General features: G+C 49.9%; 1 long non-coding RNA gene across 1 annotated transcript; it reads left to right on the top strand.

The window, feature by feature from the left end:
• Positions 1–6099: 6099 nt before the first annotated feature.
• On the top strand, positions 6100–13718 carry LOC311587900. Its single transcript, XR_014775993.1, has 3 exons — positions 6100–6254; positions 6603–6673; positions 11524–13718. It is a non-coding gene; the product is annotated as an uncharacterized lncRNA (long non-coding RNA).
• The last annotated feature ends 627 nt before the right edge of the window (positions 13719–14345 follow it).

The raw sequence follows: 14345 nt of genomic DNA, 5'->3' as shown, positions 1-14345 counted from the left end.
CAGCAGGGTAGAACCCTGAGCATGAAGGTACCCAGACTCTTGCTGAAGTGAACGCCAACTCCCAGATTGCCACGCCCTTTTACAGCCCACCACACCTTTGGTCGCATGGCCGCAGCAAGCAGACTGGCCATCATCCTGACAGCCAGCTGCCTATGGCCTCGTGGCTGCTGTGGCAGCCGTGAGAGGAATAAAGCATCCTGCCCCAGCTGATGGAACCCATCCAAGAACTCCTGAAGGCAGGAGCCTGCTTGAGCGCCCAGAGCCATGACTGCAGGGCTCTAGTCAGTCTGGAAAGCAGAGTCTGGCTCCTGAATATGTGGTCAGGCTCCTGGTGCACAAACAGTTGCTTTGGCCCAGAGGCTACTTGAGCGAGAACCGATAGGAAAACTGTGTGTTGGAGGAGGAGTCCCTGATTTTCTCTTTCTACTTTCCCCACTCTGTTGCAACCTTGAGGAAGGAGGAATGGGGACGGAACAGTCCAAATTGAGACCTAATTGAGAACATTTTTAAATTTCAGTGGGCTTTCTCAGCTCATTCCTGATTGGTCCGGTTTCATGCTTCATTTGCATGTACACGCACCCAGCCAATCACCGTCAATGGGCTCTATCTATTATGAAGCACACAGTCTTCCTCATTCCTGTGTCCTGTGAGAATGTTGCTCTCCTGGGTAGATGCTCCTAGGACTTTCCTTTCCTCATGGCAGACCCACTGGAAACTCACTACAGGCACACTGCCCTGTTCTTCCCAGGAAGGGAATTTGTTCTTAACTGGAGGGCTCGGGATTTGTTTGTTGTTTGTTTGTTTTTCCCCTGTCTCAGCTTTCGAGATCGCTGCTTTACTTGAAAGCAAGGGAACTCACTGCAGGGAACTTAGGCCTCTGGAGTCTGCCAAAGAGGGGGAGCCTGCTGGGTGCTTTCTGCAGACTTGCTCTGCAAGGGAGTGATCCAGGTCAGCATCCTAAGACCTTCCAGTCCCTCAGCTGGCTCCCTGACGCCTGAAGACAGCACAGAGACTAACACACAGTAATGTGTGATGTCTCGTTTGCTGCCACCGAGGCTCTCGGAGTTTCTACATTCTTGTTCAAGTTGTTATTTTTCTATTTGAGTCATTACTCCTTAATGGAAAGTAAAAAAGCCTCCGTAGTTTCTTCTGTCTGTCCTTCCTTCCTTCCTTCTTTCTTTCCTTCCTTCCTTTTAGACAGTCTCATTATGTATCCCTGACTGGCCTAGAACTCACTATCAAGCCCGGTCTGTGGCTCACAGGGATCTCTACCATCACCTCTGCCTCCCAGATGCTGGGATTAGAGAGGTGTGTCTTTAACTCGCTCCTGCTTAAAGGTTACCCTGGCTTTCCTGCCACTGTCAGCCCGGTCCATTCTTGGAGGGACTATGGGACAAGGACCAGGGTTGGTGGCTGTCACCATGGAGCACACAGGAACACGGCTTCCAATGAATAGCTTCCGTAGCCAGGTCTGGAGTCTTGGAACAGCCAGAGCCTTAACTACTGATTGCTAATAATGAGTTTAATAATGATAATAATTAGCTAAGTGTTTCAGGTAGGTGTTGGATTATAACATACAGTGCAGAATGCATATCCACAAGTCGATGCCAATGTAAGTGGCTGACTCCCCGGGGACAGCAGAGTGGCTTTCCAGACAGATCTTCTAACTTGGATACTTTAAACTCACAACAGGGGGTGACTTCCTCAAGTTACAGCATGGGGAACGCAGGGGGTTCTTGATGAGGGAGAGGCTTTGCTAGCCCTACCTCAGTCAGGTGACATGCAGCCTGGCTAGCATGGAACCTTGGGAAGGTGATGACAAAGTCCTCACATAAGCACAGTCCCCTCCCCGTCTATAAGAGAGGCACCAAGTGAATCCCATGCCAGAATAACCTCCCTAAGCCTGGCCACACTCACCATAGCCAAGGTCACCACACAAGGACAGCCTGAGAAACTGCCACAGACAGTGGGAGCCTCCACTAACCGCCATGGAGGTGGGGTGGGGGCGACTGTGGGATAGAAAAAGTATCAGTGAGTAAAAAGAGGAAAGCTGCCCAGATGGGGCACTGCCTTGACAGTGCCATCTCCACTGAGACTAGATCCACACTAACGTGGAATTGTTGATCAAAGAGCAAGGATTGTACATCAGCCTTTGGGGAAGGAACATAGAACCCCAGGAAGCCACTACACACACACACACACACACACACACACACACACACACACACACACACACACACGGAAGGCCAAAAAGACAAGATCAGGGGTGTGGTAGGCCATCTGCTATCCCAACACCACCTCAAGTTCCTCATCCATCCGGATTACAGAGCATCATACAAACAAACTTGGAAGGAAAGGAGTTAGGGGAAGGAAATTGAAGGAAGGAGGCAGAGAAAGAAAAGTAAAAACGGGGTGTCTTAGGGCTTTTGTTGCTGTGATAAACACCATGACCAAAAGCAACTTGGGGAGGAAAGGGTTTACTTGAGTTAAATTTCTGCATCCCATCATGGTGAGAAATCAAGGCAGGAACTGCAGCACAGACGATAGAGGAACACTGCCTACATGGTTTGATTCCCATGGCTTGCTCAGTATGATTTCTTACAAAACCTAGGACCACCTGCCCAGGGATCCACAGTGGGCTGGGCCCTCCTACATCAGTCAGTAATCAAGAAAATACACCACAGACTTGCCCTCAGGCCACTAGACAAAACAATCAACCAAACACCCCCCCCCCCAAAAAAAAACCAGGAGAGAAGGAAGGAGAGGGAGGGAGGGAGGGAGAAGGAGGGAGAGAGATTACAAAAGGAAGCAAACAATAAAGAAAATTGACAGATAAGAGCCAGCACTCGGGAGGCAGAGGAAGGTGGATCTCTGTGAGTTCAAAGCCAGCCTGGTCTACAAAGCGAGTTGGACAGCCAAGGCTACACAGAGAAACCCTGTCTTGAAAAACCAAAAAAAAAGGGGGGGGGGAAAAGGAGCCTGTTGTGTTCAATCTCCAGGACCCCAAAAGAAAAGAATAAGGAAAAAAAAAAAAAAAGGAACTTTGACTGTAGATGAGTTGGTTAGAATGCTTGCTTGGCATTCAGAGGCCCTGGATTGCCAGCGCTGCGTAAACAGGTGTCTTAGACAGGGTTCTATTGCTGTGAAGAGACACCATGACCAAGGCAACTCCTATAAAAGAAAGCATTCAATGAGGGATGGCTTACCGTTTCAGGGTTAGGCCATTATCATCATGGCAGGGAAGGATGACAGCAGGCACGGCGGGCAAGGTGCTGGAGAAGTGACTGAGAATTATATCTTGATCGATGAGGGGAGGAGAGAGATAGAGAGAGAGGGGAGAGGGAGGGAGAGAGAGGGACTGACTTAACTGTCATAGGCTTTTGAAACCTCAAAGCCTACCACCCCAGTGACACACGTCATTCACCTAGGCCACACCTCCTAATCCTTCTAATCCCATCAAAGAGTTCCATCTCTGGTGACTAAATAGATGAGCCTGGTGGGGGGGGGGGGCATCTTATTCAAACCACCACACTTGGCACATCTATAATCCCAGCAGGGGAGGTGGGAGCAGGGGATGAGAAGTTTCAAGTTATCCTCCATCACATAGTCAGGGCCATCCTGGGCTACATGAGCCCCTGGGGATGGGGCTGACTGAGGGAGGGGGAGAAGCAGCCCAGTTTAAAGCAATTGAAGGTGCAAGAACCTACTTTTCAAAGTCCCCGCGGTGATGCAAAGCAGCTGAGCTAATGCCAGAGCCGGGAAGGTTGGAAGGGCTGCAAAGGGCTGAGAGGCTCGTCTCAAGGTTGGGGGTTACCGGCATGTGTTTATCAAACCCACTGAACTGTGTGCTTAAATTTAAAGGCATATTTTATATTGAGAAATGTGTTTTAAAAAGTAAACAGCAAAGCAACGGAAGAAAGTCTAGTTGTAGGTTGGCATAGTGATGCTTGTATGTAATCCTAGCCACCGAGCCCAAGGGCGGGGACGTCTGGGCAGACCCCATCTCAACAAATTAGAATGTTTTTAAAGGGTTGAGAACATAGCTCAACGGAATACGTCTTCCAAGCGGTTTCTGATCCCCAGCACCACAAATTAAGTGAAAAAGCAAACGGAATCATTACTTAAACACTGATTTGAAAGGTATTTTTGAAGACAGCTTGAGTTTCTAACTACTTGCACTCTTTTCCCCCAACTCCAGAGCCTTTTGCTTTTGCTTCTTCCTGTTCAGGGATTGCTGAGGACTAACCCCGCCTCTTCCTATTGTGGGGGTGCTGAGGACTAACCCCGCCTCTTCCTATTGTGGGGTTGCTGAGGACTAACCCCGCCTCTTCCTATTGTGGGTTGCTGAGGACTAACCCCGCCTCTTCCTATTGTGGGGGTGCTGAGGACTAACTCCGCCTCTTCCTATTGTGGGGTTGCTGAGGACTAATCCCGCCTCTTCCTATTGTGGGGGTGCTGAGGACTAACTCCGCCTCTTCCTATTGTGGGGGTGCTGAGGACTAACCCCGCCTCTTCCTGTTGTTGGGGCGCTGAGGACTAACCCCGCCTCTTCCTGTTGTTGGGGCGCTGAGGACTAACCCGAGGGCCCTGTCACTCACCCTGTCCACAGGCTGCATGTTGCATTTCAGCGGGTCTCCAGCCCCGTCGGTTCCAGAGGCTGTTCCCGTCCCGTGAGGGGTTACCACACCTCTGCCTTTCCCCAGCAGGTAGGGGACCCAGCTCACAACCCCATCCTAGAACAGCCACTCCTTCCTTCCACTGTCTTTTTTTTTTTTTAATGTAATTATCTACCATGTGAATGTGTTTAATTAGGTGGGTGTTTGAGCGCCGCTGTACGTGAGAGGAGGTCAGAGAGCAAGCTTTGCCACCCACCACGTGGAACCCGCGCTTGAGCTCGGGATAGCAGGCTTGGCAGCACATGTCTTTATCCACTAGGCCGCCTCGCTCGTCCTCCTGCTGTGGATCCTCTGTGCCTGCAACCTGTAGGCCCCTGTCCTTCTTGCCGAAGGGGGCAGCCTGTAGCCTCGCCAGCCTTGGCCACTCTGCCTCCGCTTCCTTCTTCTGTCACCACCCACTGGCCTTCCAGAACTCTGGGTCCCTCAGCAGCTCCCTGAGTGACCAAGGCTCTAGAGTGCAGCCAGGAGGCCAGCTTCCAATCTCAATCTGAAAACTCCTCTGTCAGTGTCCAGCACTGTTCCACAGTCCCCAAGGCCCTTAGAATAGGGTGAGATGGGCACAGCCACCCCTCAGCCTGGCACTACGTCACTTCCTGGACTCAGTTTCCACCAAGTTCCGGCATGAGCCACAATCCTCCCTCTCTCTCTGGCCTTTCCTTCCCTTTCTCCCGTGGCCTGGCCCACCTGGAAAACCCTGCCCCTTTCAGCCCCCACATCCCTACCTGAGACCCTCGCAGCTAATGGGGGTCACCCTGTCACCCCCCCACACTCCTTCTGTATCTGGTCTTTGCTGCTTTGGGGGTTCTTCTTCCCACCTTTAATCCCCAGTTTCACCCACTAACACTAGATAGGAGAGAAAGAGGGGGGGGGGCGGAGAGATTAGAGCTCCCTAAATGTAATTTCTTTCCTTTTGCTTCTTCTTTGACCACGACTACTAACAAACCGCAACCAACCCACCCTGGGTGACCAACAACCCCCGACCTCGCTTTTTGGGGCCCTAGCATTTAGGTGCCCTCTGAAAAGGTTCCAGAATTCCAAAGGTCACACACTTGGGGAAATTACAGGCAGCTGGCAAACCATAGTCAGCTGCTGTTGGAAGCAGCCTCATATCCCCACACCTGGGATTAAAATGAAAACACATTCTTACAATATTTCCATTTTTTGAAAGACACCAGAATTCCAGAATTGTCACTACACCCTTCCCTTCTCTTCCCTTATTTCAGCTTACTATTTTCTGAGGGTGATTTGATTAACCCTCCCACCCAGCATTTACCTCAGTGAGTGGCTTCATTTGGGAGGGTCTGTTTGACAGGCTGAAGAGGGGCCCAATGAACCTGCAGAATCAAGCCTTGCCCCACCCAGCAGGGCTTGCCTGCTCCTGGAACCCTATAAGAGTAGGTGTTCTTCAAGTAGCAAGCCTGAGACCTCTAAGGATAGAGGTAACTTTGGCCTCAGCCTCAGGCTTTCAGCCAACGCTTCCTTTTCCAGAAGGCTCTCCAAGACTTCCAGGCAACGCCAGCCAACAAACAGCTTCACAGCTTCTCAGAGTCCGGCGTCAAGAGCGACACAAGAGGCCAGGTGTGCATTGTGGGCCAGGGAAGTGTTGGCCCAATATCAGATGAGGATAGAATCCGGGTGCAGAACTCTGCTCCCCAGTTTGTCCCAGCCCTATTCCCTCCTCCTGCCTCCCAGGTCCTCCACCCACCTGGCTAATTCTATTCCCGCTTTATCACAATAAGTCAACCGCTGTCTCTAACATCCTTGGAGATGGTTTAGGGATTGAAAGATCACAGATATGCAGTGTGCTGAGCCTAGGATGGGCTGCTCTGCCCAGATACCTGGCTGGCAGGCAGGCAGGCAGTGCTCACCTCAGGGACTGTGTGTGGCTTCGGCTCCTTGACTGTGTCACTCCCACTCCCTATGCAGAATCTGACCCCGAGACCTCATGGAGGAAGATCCACGTCAGAGACTGCTTCACGGTGAGACGTCCCGTCAAGGTATTGTCAACGCCCGTTGCTACTTTGAACTATTTTCCCAGGTTTGACTTGACTTGGGGCATTTCACAGCTTTCGACATCTGTGTATAGAGTGCACTGTGAATCACAGCTTCCCTTCCAACCCCCTACTTTCTCAGTTTCCCACACCTTAGAGCCAAACACATCTGTGTGAGTGGTTCTTTAAAAAAAAAAAAAAAGGGGAGGGAGGGGAGTTACACATGTACCACACAGCACGTGTAGGAAGTCAGAGGACAACTTGAGGCAGCTGGTTCTCTCCTCCTACGTCAGGTTTGGCAGAGAGTACCTTCACCTGTGGAACCCTCGCGCCAGGTTCCGCACTTTTCACCTGCTGGCCCTGATGCCTGCGCTGTTCTCACTCATCTTGGAGGCAAGGCGTCACTCTAGCCAAAGCTTATCTGGGGGTTCCAACCTGGCGTGGTCCTCCTGCCTCTTGTCTCCCCAGTGCTGGGACGATAGGAATGTGTTACCATGCCCGGCTCTATTCTTTCTTTGGTGGTGGAGGCTGCAGATAGGGTCTCTGCCAGCTGAGCTACATCCCCAGGCCTGCAGCCCCGTTCACTGAGTAACTCTTTGCATCTCAGACTTCTGCCGTCCAGTCTCCAGGACCCAGATACGTAGGTAGCGCCGCGTCACATCAGCATCGTCATCACCCTGCCCGCCCATGCCATGCGCTGGTTCTACAGAGCCCTGTGGTGCAGGAGAATCCCTCTCCGTAGCGCTCACTGCTCACCTAAGTTATTACAAGCTTGTTTATCTGTAGGCCACTCTCAGAACTTTCCGTGGATGTTCGGGTTAAAGCACAGGCAAGCTCGACATCTCCCCAAGCTCACCTCTTTAAGGCTGGCTCCGAACTTAGATGAGCCAGGTTGTGCCAGCCAGCGCTGCAGCTGCACCCGGGGGTGGGGGTGGGGGGTGGGGGGGTCTTCTTCACCACCATCTGGGAGAGCCCCTCCCCCCCCACTCACTTTGGATATTAACCCATTCCTTCCCCATACCGGTTTTTTACTTTCTTTTGTGTTTGTTTGTACTTTTACTGTTCACCAGCCTTCTAATTTAAAAAAAAAAAAAAGTATTATAAAAGGAATTCATTTAGTTAGGCCTGATAGCATATGCCTGTAATTTCAGCTCTTGGGAAATGGACTTAGAACGGCTGAAGGTTGAGTGCTGGTGTAGGTGGCCTACATGGTGAAACATGAACTTAAGAGAAGGGGAGAGGGGTTGTTTCACAACGCGTATATCTGAACACGTTTCTGTTCGACTGTTCTTAGGTCCCAGGGCTAGTCTGGCTGGGTATTGAATTTAGGTCAGAAATCTACTTCCCTTGAAGTGTTGGAGATGTTTTCTGTTCAAGATTCTAATCTTGCTTTTGAGATTTTTTTTTTTAGTGACCCCCTCCCCCACACTTTAGGATACTATCCACTCCCTGATTTTCTGGTATTATGCCTTGGCCATGATACACCTCTGATTTTCTTACACTTTATTCCCTTTTTTTCATCATCTTGGGGTTCTGTTCTTTCTGGGGAGATCACCTCAATCTTAACTTCTAAGATTTCCATGGAGATTTTAATTTCTGCTTTCCTGATTTTAATTTCAAAAAGCTCTTTCCCCCCCCCCCCCCTTGGATGTTCCTTGTGAAAGTGGCCTGTAATTGATTCATGGGGGTAATTCTTCTGTGTCTGAAGGTATTCATTATAGGTTGGGGAGGATCACCTGTAGTATCTTGGTATGCATTATAATTTGGAGGAGGGCTCAGCTGTGGCATCTTTTCCTGTTTCGTTGCCTTGTTTCTGCTCTGATGCTTGGCCGCTTCTCCGTGTGTTGAGGCCATGGGCAGGATTTGTGCCCTGTGGGTTCCCTTGGATTTAAATGGTTGGATTATCAAGTGGGGAGTTTTTCTAGAGAGACTTAACACTTGACGGTTTCTACTAAGTTCCCCTGAACGGCTGCCTTCACACACGGTCCTTCATCTTTTTAGTCTTTATCTGAGGTTATTTTGTATACATAGCCAGCATCTCAGATGCAAATGCACCATATGTTTTTACCCTGTTGTGAACTTAATTGCCTATGTTTTTTAAAGTGATTTTTAAAAAATTCATATGTGTGTATCTATGCGAGTGTATGTTGCATGGGGGTTCCCTTGGAGGCCAGGTTTCCCTGGAGCTAGAGTTACCTCAGTTACCCCGATGTGGCTTCTGGGAGTCAAACTTGGGTGCTCTTAACCATTAAGCCCTCTCTAGCTCCATGTCTGTGTGCTCCATCTGGTTGTACACCTTCCTCACAGTGAGTTTTAAGTGTTCTGGGGAGGTGGTTCACACAGCAGCATGAAATTGCAAGGGGTGCTCCCATCCTCGGTGTTTTCACCCACCACTCTGGTATCTAGCCATTGTGTCCTGCAGATCGCTGAACCCCTAAACCTCCAGCCTCTGCCATAGCTGAGATGCTCTACTTTGCTGTCCACAATGAGCTGAGACTGGGGTTGAAAAGGTGATGCGTGAGGGACTGGAAAGTCATGTGAGTCAAAAAGTTCTCACCTGTGATGGCCACTGTGTGTGCCCAGCTACTTCTTGAAGCTCTCGGTGTGTGTGTGTTCTGCATCCTTGTCCTGTTTCGCCTGTCCCTGACTGAAAGTGGGGTCAGAGAAACTGCCAACAGGACTGTTAATATGCCATAATACATGAGGCCATCACAGAGCGCTTCCTACTTCCCATCATCCCCTGCAGATTATCTGCAGACGAACCTCAGATAATTCATACAGGTTGGAGTTTTCCTTTTCCTAACCACAGACTGGGAGACCCTTTACTTATGAGGTGAACTGTTTCTTCAGCTGTTTTTAACAATTGTTGAGTGTTCACAGAAACACCTGTGCATGAGTTCTGTGGTAACGGTTAGCTTCTGGGCATGGATGTCCTGCTTCCGACGTGCCTGGGTCAGCCTTGTGGAAAGCTCAGGCCAGCCCTACTCTGGCTGCTCTCACTGTGTCTCCTCTTCTCTCATGCCCTCTGCCCCACCCTGCGTTGAACGCCCCCCCCCTGGAATTCTCAGAGATAGTCTAGTCTTTCCACAGCTGACCCCAGTGGCTCTATCTGTTCAGCTAGCATTGCCACCCAGGACTCCACAGTGTTATCTATTAGGTGGGCGCTGGTCTCAGGCTCTGTCTCTTCATCGTGGGTCACACGTACCCACCCAAGCATTCCCTCCCTGCTTGGCCTGGCTTCCCACCACCACCACTACACACACACACACACACACACACACACACACACACACACAGACAGAGAGAGAGAGAGAGAGAGAGAGAGAGAGAGAGAGAGCGTGCCCAGGAAACAGACCTCATAGAGTTCTAGGTGCTGAGCTATTGGATGCCCATATACCTCAGTTGCAAACCTAATATTGAATGAATGTTTTTACCTTAGCTTTACCTTGGGGACAGGGATCCCCAGGCCTCCCTCCCACCCGTCCTGTGCCAGCAGGTTGCTTGGAACTGCTCATGGCAGTGATAGAGGTGTCTCTGCTGTCTCTGTTCCCAATAGCTTTTCTGGACCGTGCTGTCCTCGGGCACCGTCGTGCCTGCCTCTTGCATGCCTTCTTCTCTCCGGCCTCCATTCTGAAGGTCAGGGGCTCCCTCTGAGCTCAGGATAGCAAAACTGGCTTATCTTAGGGTTGCCTCTTTAAGAACTGCCCCTCCCTCGCTGAGCTATTGTTTCTACTGTTGGGCAGCTACACTGTGACTGTGCCCACTTTTATAAAGGAAAACATTTAAGTGAGGCTGGCTGACAGGCTCAGAGGTTTAGCCCATTATTGATTGACAAGGTGGGCGAGCATGGCGGCATGCAGGCAGACATGGAACTGGAGAAAGAGAGTTCTGCAGCTGGATCCAGTGGGCAGCAAGAAGAGAGAATGAGCCACTGGGCCTGGCTTGAGCTTCTGAAACCCAGAGGCCACCCACAGTGACAAGGCCACACCTACTCCAACAAGGCCACAATCCTTTCAAATAATGTCACTCCCTATGAGCCTGTGAGCGCCATTTTCATTCAAATTACCACAGCTACCCTACTGCCATTCTTAGCTCTTTGCATTCTGGGGCGTTCTTGGCCTTTCCCAGGAGCTTTCTCAGCGACTCCCGGGGTGGGGGGGGGGGACTTTTGCAGCCACCCAACTGTCTTCTAACTTCCAGGACTGTGCCTATGCAGTGCCCATCACCATGGTGATATGGACCATGTTAACTCCTAACAATCATTCTGGTATAAAGGTGAGGAGGCTTTTCTGGCCTGGCACCAGTCTAGACACCTTGCCTGTTGTGGCTCAGTCCTTCTAACAATCAGGAGTTCTTAGAAAAAGGAAACAGAGCTTGGTGGCACACACCTGTAATCCCAGCACTCAGGGAGGCAAAGGCAAGCCAATCTCTGTGAGTTCGAGGCCAGCCTGGTCTACAAAGCTAGTCCAGAACAATCAAGGCTACACAGAGAAGCCTCGTCTCAAAAAGCAAACAAACAAAAGACACACACACAAAGGAAACAGTCCCAGAGGCATGAAATAAATCCCAAGCCTTCCAGTTCAGAGCATCTTCTCTGTGCTGCTGCTAATCTGCCACCTCCCACTGAGTGACAGCCCTTAGTGTGATTGTGTGTGTGTGCGTGTGTGCGTGCACGTGCGTGGCTTCCTCCTTCTGACATCTAAGCTCTTAGGAAAGATGCACCATGTCAAACTCAGTCTTCCTACTGAGCTTCAGATTCAGTTTATCCACCAGTAAAATGGGGCTATGCTGTCCCAGCCACAGGTTGTGAGGAGGACCTGGGCAAGACCTGTTCTCACTGTATTGTTTCTCCCCAGACTCAGATGAGCAACCCGGAGAGCAAAGCTGTCCCTGTGTGGAGCCTAAAGACCCCGAGGAAGTAGATGAGCCTAAAGGGCCAGGCCAGCCTCCCAAACCCATTGCTCATGTAAGACCCATGAGGTGTGAGGCCTCTGAGCCCACAGAGCCATCCGAAGCTGCAGGACATCACGCTGGGAGAAGAATTGGCCAAGTGCAAAGAGCTCACTCTAGGAGGTGGAGGCACAGGCCGAGGCACAGGCAGTGGCAGAGGACAGAGGGAGGCAGCCACTGGCCGGCAGCTTTCTGGGAGTGGCAGGGATACTTTAATGGCAGTGAAGGACCATACCCAGACCTGGGCACTGATGCTGGGCTGAGCCTGTCCACCTTCATGCCAATGGGCCTAGTGCCAGTAGGAGTGGTCCAGCAGCCACCCATGGTTTATGGGAACTGGGTCGTCATGGGACATCAGGTTTTCATCACTTACTACTACCTCATTCCCATGGCTGGCACAGTCTCATACTTCATGCAACCCTCTTTCAGGCTCTGTGTGTACAGAGTCCCTGGGTTCCTTACCTTCCCTGTTCAGTGACTGGTGTCACCCAGTGTCAGAGCTACCTGTCTACACTTGTTTATCCTGGAAAAAAAAATAGAAGCTGATTTTATTCTTTCTCACAGTTTAGATTACAGTTCATCACAGGCAGGAAGTCAGGGTACCAGGCACCTACAGCTGGGCAAATCACATCTACAGTCAGAAGCATGAACTCATCCAGGGCTTCTAGATAATTCTATATTTGGTCAGACTTCTCTTCTCACCTGGCATTTATTATTTGACAGTTACATACACACACCCACACACATGCGTATTACACACCTGCACATTACACACACATCCATCTTGATCACACTCTTTCCTAGACTCCCTAACATCTCTACTTAAAAAAAGACAATCTGTCACGCAGCCCGCGCATGCATGAATGTGGGGTCATCCACTGGAGTATGGATAACCTACTGCAGAAAGTGACTCGTCCTCCGCTAGCAGCCGTCAGTCACACTGGTAACTCCCAGCTGGGCGTGAAGCCTCCTGAGCCCTCCCCATCCAGGCTGCAGTGGCACTGGCTTGATCTTGCAGCGTGAGACTTCCCCAGGAATGTAATACCCTCGGAGCAATGGAGTGACACTAGACCCCTGAAACCACGTATGTGTCTATGGAAAGAGCCAGTTACAGACTTCACATGGAAAATGGCCACTGGGATACAAGATAACAACGGATGGGACTGAGGGACACATCAGAACACTGTGGATAGAGGCAGCCCTGGACTATAGCGTATAAGGTCACTGTTCTCTAAAACAGGACATCCTGGTGTGGAACCGTTGCAGTGTGAGGGCAGCAGGACTACCCTGTTCTGAGACTTTTTTTTTTATTATGACATTTTATCGTGTGCATCTGTGTGGACATGCATGTGTCACAGCGTGTCTACAGAGGCCAGAGGACACCTTGCAGAGCCAGCTCTTTTCCTTTTACCCTGTTCAGACCTGAGACTTGAACCCAGGCCTGCAAGCTTGGCAGAGTGCTAACCTGGGGCACCATCTCACCTCAGCCTGAGGACCCCAAGTGAGTTAAAAGGAAATCTAAAATTCAAAATATATTGAGGCATGACTGAATCAAAGAAAATTGGATGAATCGACTAAAGGCACAGGGATTTATGGAAGGAAACAAGGAGAGAACAAGCCACATTTAAAATACAGGCTGGGCAGTCGAGGTGAATGCCTTTAATCCTAGCACTTGGGAGACAGAGGCAGGGGGATCTGAATTCAAGGCCAATGTGGTCTATGTAGTGAGTTTCAGATCAGCTAGAGCTACAAAATGAGACCCTGTCTTCAAAAAAAAGGGGGGGGGCGGGGCAAGGAATAGGTTGATAATAGCCTCTTGGCCTCAGTGAGAATATTTTAATGTTTTAAAAAAATTTTTTTAAATCACTAATGGAAATTTGCTGCCAGGTTTTTTCATGGACATCTCTGATCAAGTTAAAGTGCCCCCTGTCTTCTGCACTTCATGAAAGGTGAATTTTAAATTGGACTTTGTACTTATGTAGGTTTTTGACCTGTTCGTTTTAAGATTTGTTTCTAAGAGAAAATGTCCCAGGAAGAGTTTTATTCTAAAATTGTTTTGTGTGTAGTCAACTATTCTTCTAAATAAATCCTTCTCATGGGCTTTGGTTGTACTGAGTTCATTTTTGTAAAATTTCACAAATTACCAAGACAAGATGTGTTTTGCAATTTCAGGAGAGCTTTTCTAAAGACACCAGGTTTGGTCCCTCCGTCCTTGTTATTTTCCTGTAACTATGCAAGCCTGTTCAACATGTGTGTGCTCTCCCAGCATGTGTGTGCTCTAACAAACATCTCTCCTGTAGGTTGACTTCACACACAGAGTGTTCCATCCATGTTAGTCACACTTTTGTTGTTGCTGAGATTAAATGCCTGACAGGAATCAGTTTCAGGACATTGATCTTGGTTCACAGTTTGAGAGGGTACATTCTGTGATGATGGGGAATGCGGAAGTGGGAACTGCCTGGTCACATTGCACCTGCTGTCAGAGGTCAGAAAGGAGGTGGGCAGGGCTGTAAAACCTCAATCCTCACCCCTGGTGTCGCACTTTGTCCAGAGTCTCCACCTCCAGAAAGTTCACAGGCTTTTATTTCCAAATAACACTGCTACATGGGTACTGAGTGTTGAAACATATGAACCTGTCGGGGGACCCTTCACATCCAGACCTTGGCCACCAGCTTCCAGAATCATCCGGAAGCAAGCTCAGGGATCAGGCACGTGTCACAGGTGTGCC

Source organism: Acomys minous (assembly GCF_964271855.1).
Source record: "Acomys minous genome assembly, chromosome: 17".
Classification (NCBI taxonomy): domain Eukaryota; kingdom Metazoa; phylum Chordata; class Mammalia; order Rodentia; family Muridae; genus Acomys; species Acomys minous.
Note: the sequence above shows the minus strand (reverse complement) of the source record. Positions and strands in the feature narration are given on the sequence as shown.